The following is a 10,458-nucleotide window of genomic DNA, read 5'->3' as shown; positions in this document are numbered from 1 at the left end:
TTACCTTACAAGTGATTTTATTGCCTGTTTTTATTGTTGTTGTTGTCTTGTTTTTTGATAATAAGCTTTCTTATCCCTATTTGTGGTCATTCCTTTCCCACTTAAATAATTCCCTTCAGCATTTCTTGTAGAACTGGTTTCTTGGTGGTAAACTCCTTTAATTTTTGCTTGTCTGGGAAGCTCTTTCTCTCTCCTTCCGTTCTGAATGACAACCTTGATGGATAGAGTATTCTTGGCTGTAGGAATCTTCCTTTTAGCACTTTAAATACGTCATGACATTCTCTTCTGACCTGTAGGATTTCAGCTGAGAAGTCTCCTGATAGCTTGATGGGCTTCCCTTTATATGTCACTTGTGGCCTTTCTCTTGCTGCCTTTAGGATTCTCTCTTTATCTTTAATTTTGGACATTTTAATTATAATATGTCTTGGTGTAGGCCTCTTTGGGCTTATCTTGTTTGGACCTCTCTGTGTTTCCTGAACTTGGATGTCTGTTTCCTTCCTCAGATTAGGAAAATTTTCATCTATTATTTCTTCCAATAAATTTTCTGCCCCTTTGTCTCTCTCTTCTCCTTCTCGGACGCCTATAATACGAATGTTAGCACACTTGATATTGTCCCAGAGTTCCCTTAGACTGTTCTCATTCTGTCCAATTCTTTTTTTTTTTTTCTGTTCAGCTTGGGTGATTTCCTCTAGTTTTTCGTTAGCTCGCTGATCCATTCTTCTGTATCCTCTACTCTGCTATTGAGTCCCTCTAGTGAATCTCTCATTTCCTGCATTTTATTCTTCATTTCTGATTTTTTTTTATATCTTCCAGTTCTTTGCTGATGTGCTCACTGTGTTCATCCATTCTTCTCCTAATATTTTGAACATCCTCATGATATTTTGTTTGAACTCTTTGTTGAGCAGGTTGCTTGTTTCCATTTCATTTAGTCCTTTTTCTCGGGTTCTGTCCTGTTCCCTTGCTTGGAAAGTCTTCCTTTGTCTCCTCATTATGCCTCTTTCTCTGTGCTTATTTCTATGTGTTAGATGAGTCAGCTAGGTCTCCTGATCTTGGAGAAGTGGCCTTATGTATGAGATGCCTTATAAGGCCCGGCAGTGCGCTTCCCTCTCATCACCAGTCCAGAAGATCCAGGAGTGACCCCTTTGTGGGCTACTTGTGTCTTTCTGCTGTCGCAGGGATGTTCCCAAGGCAGGTACCCAGGGAGTCTAGTCTTTCCTTCCCTGGCCAGCTGTTTGTAAATCCGGTTTGGGGAGCCTCAGCACTACTGGCTACAAAGTCTATCAGCACACTCCTGTTGCAGTTTTCCTCTTAATTGGGTTGCTACCCAGTGTAGCTGGTTGCTAGGCTCAGGGGCTTACAGTTATGATAGGCCTCAGTCCTACAAGGCTGTTGTCAGTTCTCTTAGGAGTGCAGCTGAGTGGGGCTGGCCCTAGGCAGGGAGCACTCAGTTGTTTCAGGCTTTGGAAGGTGGGGCTGATCCTTTTTATGGCTATTTGTGAAGCACAGGTCTTCTGCCACTGATAAGCCTCACCCTCCACAGTACCACACACACCATCAACACAGTCCTGGTCTGTGCACACTTCTCAACCCCCTGGAGCATACCCCGACGCCATCCTACAGAGGCCCCCACCTCTCCACCAATGCCCCCCACAGTTCATCTGGTCCTCACAAGGCCCTGCCCCACAGAGGCAGACACCCTTGCCTGCCTGTAGAGGATCAAGGCACCCAGTCAATGCAGGCTGAAAAGTACCCTGAGGGCTTGCCATTAGGTGGCGCCAGTCCCTGGGGCAGAATGCCTGCCCTGGCTGAACTGGATTAAATCTGTGCTCTAGCAGGCATGGCAGACCCCTGGGCTAACAGGCCAAGGGATGAACCTCAATGGCGCCCACCAGGGTCTGTGTCAGCACACCTGGACCAGGTCAGAACAATGGCCCCCACCAATGTCTCAGTCTCTGGAGAGGTCCCCCCTCTCACCAAGATGCCCCAAGAGCCCACCAGAGGAGTCTCTTTTCACAAAAAGACTGTCAGCCTTCTCTCTGGTGATTTTAGGTTGCTATAATGAGTGGGTTTGTGCATGGGCCCTTCAAGACCCGGGTCTTTTTGGCTTTCGGCCAATAGCTTTTCTAGGGGTATCCTCGCTGCAGTTAATAGCCAGCAAAGCCAGACAGTAAGACCCCTGTCTCAGTCGTGCTGAGTCCGACGGATGCTTATAGCAGTATCACCCCCGCTCCAGACCTCACTCCTCCAGGGAGGGCTGAGTCCCTTAGGGTGGCTCCCACGTGGCCAGCTGAGAAGCTCCACTGCTCTCAAAGGTAGCTTTTTTCCTCTCCAGCAGGAATTTCTGCCTCTCCCACCTTAGTCAGGACTGTCCCTTGTTGTGGGGGTTCTTTTTATCCAGTTTTCAGTTTTCTCTCCAGGGTAATTTTTCTAAAAATAGTTGTAACCTGGTTGTGTTCCTGGGAGGAGATGAGTTCAGAGTCTGCTTCCGCCGCCACCTTGATGAGATCTCTACCTTTTGGATTTCTGCATCAGCACAGCTCACAGGCCCCCAGAGGCTCCTGGCTCAGAGCAGGAGATCCTTTCAGTGGCCTCTGCCTGGCGCCCCAACCCCCTGACAAATAGAAATGGCAAGCAATAGGATATATTGGAGTATATGAGGAAGCCATTTGGTGTAAACCTAATTTGGCTTGACCTTGTTTTTCCAAAAGGGCCTGACCGAGGCCATTGAGCATGCATTGTCTATCTGCTTTAGAGATTCCCTATGGCAAGAACAAAGGCCCTTGAGATAAAAGTGCCACTTCCCTCCCCCTCCCAAATTTGGCATTTCCTTAAGGATTAAGCATCTTTCCTTAGGTTAGGAACTGATTGCTGTGCTCACCTGTGACCACCCAGCTAGAGACAACAGATTTGCTTCCTGCTGTGCCCACCATGATAGCAGACCCACTACCTGCTGTGTCCATCAAGCACTGTGCCGACAAGGCAATCTTATGACTATTGTGGGAGGGACATTTCAATCATATGTAAAGCATCCTCTCTGGGGGTATATAACCACTCTGTATACCTCACTTCTTTGGTGCCCTTTCTTCCTTCGGGAAGAAAGGCCCCGGGCCATGGTCCTCACATTTTAGCTCAGAATAAACTCTCCCAAATTTTCATTTATAGATTGGTTACAGATTATTTTCGTCGACACCCTGCAACCCTCAGACCCAGCCCCACAGATCTCATGTCCTCCAGCACACCTTCCCCCACCAGCCTGGTCCCAAACACCCCCTGCCTCTAGACACCATGGTGCTGGAAGCCTCACCCACACTTGAGGACTCTCTTCTTCAGGTGGATCCTGCTTGTTGAAGATTCGCCTAGAGAGCAGCCTCAACAAATGAATTAAGTGTATGAATCAGGGAGAGTGGGGAAGGGGCCCCTCTGCTCACGGCCTCCCTCTGAACCTGGGGCCTGTCTGAGATCGAGGTCCCCCAAAGCAAGATATGTGTAGAAGGACTTTGTTACGGAAGTGCTCCCAGGAGACCCAGGAGGGGAGCGAGGGAAGAAGGACAGAGTGGGGAGAAACCAGTAAAAGCAGGACTTCAGGATCAGTGCCGCTCTCTGCCAGATCCCGCCCGACAACCCTGGACCGTGACTGAGAGTTTCTCTGGACTTGAATTGAAGCATCTGAAGTTTCGTGCCCCAATCAATACAAGTGACATTGTGATAGACAAAGGGTGGGGGGCCGGGGGCTCCCAGGAAGGTCACTGCCAGCAGCGTGTACTGTAAGCCAAGCCCAAAGGTGGGTCACTGAGGGAAGACCCGGGCACGGCCGTTAGAAGTGGAAGAAGGAGATGCTGAGGAGGATGCAGGCCCCAGAAGGACATGGGAGAGGCTCCCACCCTCCGCACCACCACCACCACAGGGCCTGCCTCCCGCCAGCTCACTAGATGCTCCAAGTAGCCGGAAACCAGGTCTTTTATTCTCTTTCTGACTCCACCAGGTACTAGGAGAACCAGGAATAGAGAGGCCCTCGTTGCATGTTTTAATAAATGCTTAGGTAGCACTTACCATATGCCAGGTATTGTTCTCAGCATTTTACAAACATTAATTCACTTAACCTCTCCGTTTCTCAATTTCTTCATAAGTAAAATCAAGCTAATAATAGAGACTTCATGGGGGGGTGTGAAGCTAACTAGCAGGTTGCAGAGCTGACCTGCCAGGGTTTGAGCCCAGGCACTTTGGCTTCTGACTCCAGGCCCTTAAAGACGCCCCTGTTAAAGTGGGCGAGGGTCTGCAGAGACAGCCAGATGCAGGCCCGAGTCCCAGGTTACGTCAATAACACTGCATATCTCCTCTGAGTCTTTGTGTTCCTATCTTTAAAATGGCAATTTAAAAACCCCCAAAAGATGAATACCCACGTCTATATAAGACGTTCCCAGCAGGTGCCAAGGACGTGGTAGGTACTCCATAACTGTCAGCTACCCTTATAAAAATGCTCAGCAAAATGGGCTGCCTGACAATCTTTGAAACACCCGTTGTCTATCTCCAGTAACGCTCAGAGGCAGATTTGTACAAAAATAAAACTCCAGGTTGCCCAGTGCATTGGCGCGGCACTGTCTAGAGCAGAGGGGCTCCTGGGGCACGGGGCAATGTCTGGAGACGTGTTTGTTGTCACTGCGGGAGGAGGGAGCGCTACTGGCATCTGGTGGGTAGAGGCCAGGGAGGCTGCTGAACAGCCTACCGTGAACAGCACGGCCCCTCAGCCAAGCATTGCCCAGGCCAGAAACAGCACTAGTCCAGCCCTGACCTGACAGCTGTGGAAACCGAGGCACGGAGCAGGAAGTGACTCACTGTGGTCACATGCTCCAGCTGCAAGTGCAGCCCTCCACACAAAGCACTCCTGACAGCCACAGACGTGGCGCAGCTGCCAGGAGCCCGCTGGGTCTGTGTGAGGGTCCTGCGTGCAAGGCGCTCGCAGGAAAGCCCTTTCCCAATGGCGCGTGCTACACAAATGCGAGCGTTGCCTCTGCAGGCTCTTTTAAAGTGGGTAGATAGGTCTGTGTTCCGTCACCCCGTTCCCAGCAACAGCCTCTGAGGCTTCAGGCCGGGCCGAGCACCCTGAGGAAGCCCTCGCGGCGGAAGAGCAGCGCTGGGAACCCTCCGCTGGCCGCGCCACCTACACGGGCCCACGCGTCCCCCTCCCGCCGGCCGTCAGCCCGCCTGCACCCCGCCCTGTGCGCCCGCGGAGCCGCAGAGTCTAGCGCGCAAGAAAAGGCGTCCCTGCCCAACTCCCCGCGACACGGCAAACACCCCGCCCGCCCGGTTTGCACGCTCCTGCCGCCTGGCCCGGGGCTGCCATGCGCTTTGCCTCCAGGCCCTGCAAGCCGCGTGCCGGCATCGCAGCACAGCATGAGGCTGCGGTCGCGATCATCCTTCCGCGCAGCCCCCGCAGGTCCAGGCCGAGCCCCCACCAGACGGCCAACCCACACGGTCCACTCCCCGCAAGGACTAGAAATGAGATCTGAGCAGCTTCTTCTCAAGGGGTAGACCTCGGCTTGCTGCCTCCCAGAGTGCCAAGGCGCGTGCAACTGACAAGGAAGGAGCCCTTTCCTGTCCCCTGATCCCCAGCTTGCCTCGCACCAGCTGGAGGCCTTTCCCCTTCTTACAATGACGGAGGTGCCTGCTGTCCCTCCACCCATACCGGCCGGGTCATCTAAACAGGAGGCAGATGATCAGATCTTACCGGCCGCCCCCTCCCTCCACCCCGGGACTCCTGGAGAGATAATCACTGCCTCTTACTCCAGCAGCAGCCTTCAGAGCCACGGAGAAAGACCGGCTCCTCCCCGCCACAGCCAGGCTCTGCAGAGCGCCCTTTGTGTGTACGCGCATGCACACGCGCACACACGCAGAGCGGGGGGCTTCTCACACTTTTGTCTTCAATATTACAAATCCGAGTGTGAAGGACTAATGACAAATGAATGGGGGCGGGCACCTTTTACTTCCTCATTTTTCTCGTAACAACCAACCATAAACCATCTATACTCTTTTTATCTTCCTTTCCAAAATAATAATAATGATAAAAGCAGCTGTCACTTCCTCCATGTTTAGGGCACAGGTCTGAGTCTATTATAAAGATGATGTGTAAAGGGCATCTCTCTGAGGAGGGCTCTCTTATCAGCTCCCTTTAACAGTTGGAGAGCGGAGATGCAAAGAGGTTGAGTTACATGGCCAAGATCATGCAGCAAAAATAGGGGGGACCAGATTTGAACCCATGTCACCCAGACCCAGGGCTGGCACTGTTCACCATCACACTTTGTTTACTGAATTCTTGTAAGTTTGGTTACTAACAACAGGGCAGAATAATTAAAAAGGATGTAACAGAGTTTTAGCACTATTTTACTTTCAAAAGGAATCATTTGGTTCTGGAACACTCTATGTCTGTATTAATGATAGCAATATATTAAATTATGAGCTAAGCCTCGCAAAAATTTTAAAATAACTTATGAAAATAAACTTTAATTTTTCTCCTAGTTACTAACAGCTGAAGTCTGACTCCCTGTAAGTCTCTCCACTGGAAGGAAGGTTGAAAGGATGCATATTCACATAGGACTTGGACCAAACACATGTAGATTCAAAGAGAAGGCAAATATATTGTGTTCTGCTCCCCAGAGGGGAAGTCAAACAGTTTTTCTGTTCCTCTCTGCGAAGGGTATTGAACAGAATTGTTTAGACGTGAAAAGAAAGTCGTCTGGGAGAGAATTCGTTGGAAGGGGCCTTTGGTTGGAACAAGTGCCCATGTGGCCTTTCCAGGATGGGCGGTGTCGGGGGTAGTGCAACCCGGGGCCCGGCACCCCATCGCAGTTCTCTCGCCTCTGAACTCTGGCGGCCTTGAGGGCAGTGACGGAGGCAACGACGAAGCCACCAGCACCTCTTGCTGCAGATGCACACGCCACAGCTAAGGAGTGTTGCTCATGCCGGAGCAGGCCGCCTATCCAAGGCAGGGGCGCCATGAATGTCTTCCATTAAAAGAAACACAGGGTGGGCTGATGCTCCTGGAAGTAGCCGTCTGGACTCGCTGCAGGAATCATTAAGTGGATATTTTGCTTGACTGTGCAGGCCCAGTGACCCTTCAGTAAGAGCAATGCTTTCTTCACAAGAAGACTACAAAGCATCGTCCAAGAGGACTTTGGGCTCCGTCAGTTCCTCTCAGCACCCTTATGATGAGATTGTCAGTCAGGATAGCCTCAGCATTCTGAGGTAACACATTAACCCTGAAATCTCAGTGGCTTAAAAATCTAGAAGTGGATTTCCTGGTGGTGCAAATGGTGATGCTGACCAGACAGCCCTGCAGGATTGCGTCCTCCAGTCAGTGACTCAGCCATCCAGGCTCCTGCACACTGGGGGCGCCACCATTTGGAACCCTGGCTTCCAGGTCACCACAGCAGGGGAGTGGAGAGCTGGGAGTGTAAGTCAGCTCTTAAATGCTTTGGTATTTCTGCTGATAGCCTGCTGGTCAGAACCAGTCGCACCCCTCCCGCCATTGCGAGGAGGCTGGGCATTGAGAGAGCACCGAGAGGCGTCTGCAGCTGTGGCCTGCACCGAAGGTCCCTTCCTGCCAACCCAAACTTAAATGCAGAAACTAGTGCTAATTATGAGAGAATTTTAGATAATACTTAATTTGGTATGTTATACGTTAATGAAACTATACTTCTCCCAATCACATTATGTCATTTTCTATAATCTTGTTACCCCAACATCAAATTTAAGAAATATATTTAAGCCCCATATCCATGAGCAATGATTATTAAATCTCTTTGGACATTATTACTTAAAAAAAGAAAAAATATATCTGTCCAATTATTTTCAGCAGGGAAAATTTACCAGAGCTTACAGCCTAGCTTTTAATTGCTTTCTTTTTTCTTTTTTACATCGGTGAATCATTTTGAGCTTATGATAATTTCAAAATAAATATTTTCCAAAGCCTCAGGGTATTCATTGTATAATGATCATTTGAAAGATTTCTTGGTTATAGAGTTCTCAAAATAATAAAAAGGCTATCTGCTGGCACTGGTTATTTCTATATTAAAAAGAGGAAATTGCTCATTAAGTAGTAAGAGTCAGTTTCTTTCATCAGCGTAACTGCCCATTTTAGCAAAGATTCAATCTGTGAATTAAGCAAATGGCTATACTCTATTTCCTTTAACATGAACATCTTACACATCTAGAAAAGTTGTCAGCCTATTTACTGTGCCTTTTCCTGAAGAGACTGAAGATGGAATTTTGTTGTTGTGTAGTTTGCTTTTTTGTCTTTTTAAAGCAATATATTTGTGTGTTTTAGCTAGGGTCCTGCTAGTCATGACATGCTCATTTTTGAAAGAGCCAGGTATTTTTGAAAACTGTATCTTTAAAAGTATTTTGATACTGAGTAGTCCATTTAACAACAAAATATAAAGTGCTCATATTTCTGTTTGTCTATTTGTAATTTCCCTAAGGAGAATTATTTCTTTCTGTAATAAAACCCAAAGTCCAGTGTAATGAGCCATGTCTGGTCTATGGGGGTTTGTGGCCAATCTGAGGCTGGAAAAGCCCAAGGACTTTCCTCCGATTTCCTTTTTCCAACCAACCTCTTGGAGCTGGAGGCTGGAAGGAAGGGGAAGACTTGAGGGGGTGCGGAGCGGGCAGCAAGAGGTGACCTTGCAGATCATTTCAAATTCTATAATGAATGCAAAAATTCATCATCAGTGAGATAGCCGGAGATTCTATTCTTTAGAGAGAGACTCAAATTCATTTGTCCCTTAAAGGCACCAAAGAAAAAAGCCACTATTAATTTAGGCAATTAGAGAACTTTGAAAGCAACATCCAGTACATTTAAAAAGAAAAAAAAGAAAAAAACCCTGTCCCAAGGGTGCAGCCCACAGCCCAGGAAAACTTAATTTTTATAGCATTTAGAATGAAGAAAGGTCATTTCCTAGATGTGCTCGACAGAAGATTGTAATTTTAAACTGGTAATTTTAATGAGAAATGGAGTTTTCATAAAAAGGGAGTAAACGCTTGAGTGAGTTTGAAATGAAATTAGAGGTACATGTCCTGCCCATTATGGCATTTCCAAGTGAAATGTGTGCCCCATACTGCTTCCTGCTCTGCCAGACTCCCATTGGAAAATTCCAGTGTCTACATCTGCTTCTCCTGCTTTCTCAACGACATTAAAACAGAAATTTTACCTGTTTCCTATAAGGCAGGCCTCAGCTGCCTGCGATGTCTGGTCTGTGGGCTGTTTCTCTTCTCTGGCTGATAACAGAGAAAGCATCACAAGGGGACCCTTGCCCAAATTAGGGCAGAGATAGACAGCGAACTGAGGAAGGGTCCTCATGCAGATCCCACTGTGTGGAGTCATGGGGTGCTTGTGATGAATCTTGCCCCATCTGCATTCCACATGGACAGGTCCAAGAGGTCACGTGAGTTTTGTGAGGAGCTTTGGAACATCTGTACCATGATGTCCAGGGGGTAGTTCTCAGCCTTATCTGAACATTGGAATGACCAGAGAGCTTTTGAAAAGATGTCTCAGTCCCATTCCCATAGAATCTGATTTCATTGGCCTAGGGTACAACTTGGGTTTTGGGGTTTTTTAAGCTTCCCGGATGATTCTAACGCTCAGCCAGGGCTGAGAACCACGGTGTGACTTTCTGAGAGGGAACTTCAGCAGAGACATACAGGAAAGGCCCTCAGCGGGAGGCTGGTGCATAGAGGGGTGCAGAAGCACACGGTGAGCCTGGAGGATGGGCAGAGTGAGGACCTGCAGAAGCTGTCGACTGTGTGGGGTAAACACCACATCCTTGAGAGCCATGGGAAGACAAAGGAGGGTGTAAGCAGAGAGCAATTGCCCAGCTCTTTGTTGCCACATTGCCGGTGCTAAAGTAAGTTTCCCGCACACGTGCATTTAGGCAGGAACATCAGAGGTTCAGGAGAAAACCTAACGTCACTTGGAAAGTAAGACTTCTCTGGCCAAACTTACTGAGTCTCCCTACAGGTAACGGAGGAGTCAGGTGCAGCTCCTCTCTGTTTGGGGAGCTGTCACTCGCTTTCGCTCGTAGCCATTGCTGCAAGTGCGCTTCCTCCCCTGGCGCCCTCCCTCCCGCCACGGTGAGTCTTCCCAGACTGCCACGGTTCACCCAAAAACACACGCCGTCTGTCTCCATCCTGGCACAGCGTCAGCTTGGTTAGCTTTATAACACACGTCCCCTGTTTCCCTAAACGATCTAACATGGGCATAGCACAAAGGGGTCAGATCTGGGCAGATGAGAAGCAGCCTTCTGTCAGCATGGCCCTGATACATTTGATTTGCTGTCGGTAGATACTACGTGTGCTCTCTCTCTTCTTGCTCGTGGGAAATAAAACAGAAAAAGACTGCAAACTTTCCATGGAGGAGAACAGATTAAGGGGCACAGCAAATTAGATGGCAGCTCACAGGAGGAACAG

Source organism: Equus asinus, chromosome 21 (genome assembly GCF_041296235.1).
Source record: "Equus asinus isolate D_3611 breed Donkey chromosome 21, EquAss-T2T_v2, whole genome shotgun sequence".
NCBI classification, from domain to species: domain Eukaryota; kingdom Metazoa; phylum Chordata; class Mammalia; order Perissodactyla; family Equidae; genus Equus; species Equus asinus.
This window is presented reverse-complemented; position numbering follows the sequence as displayed.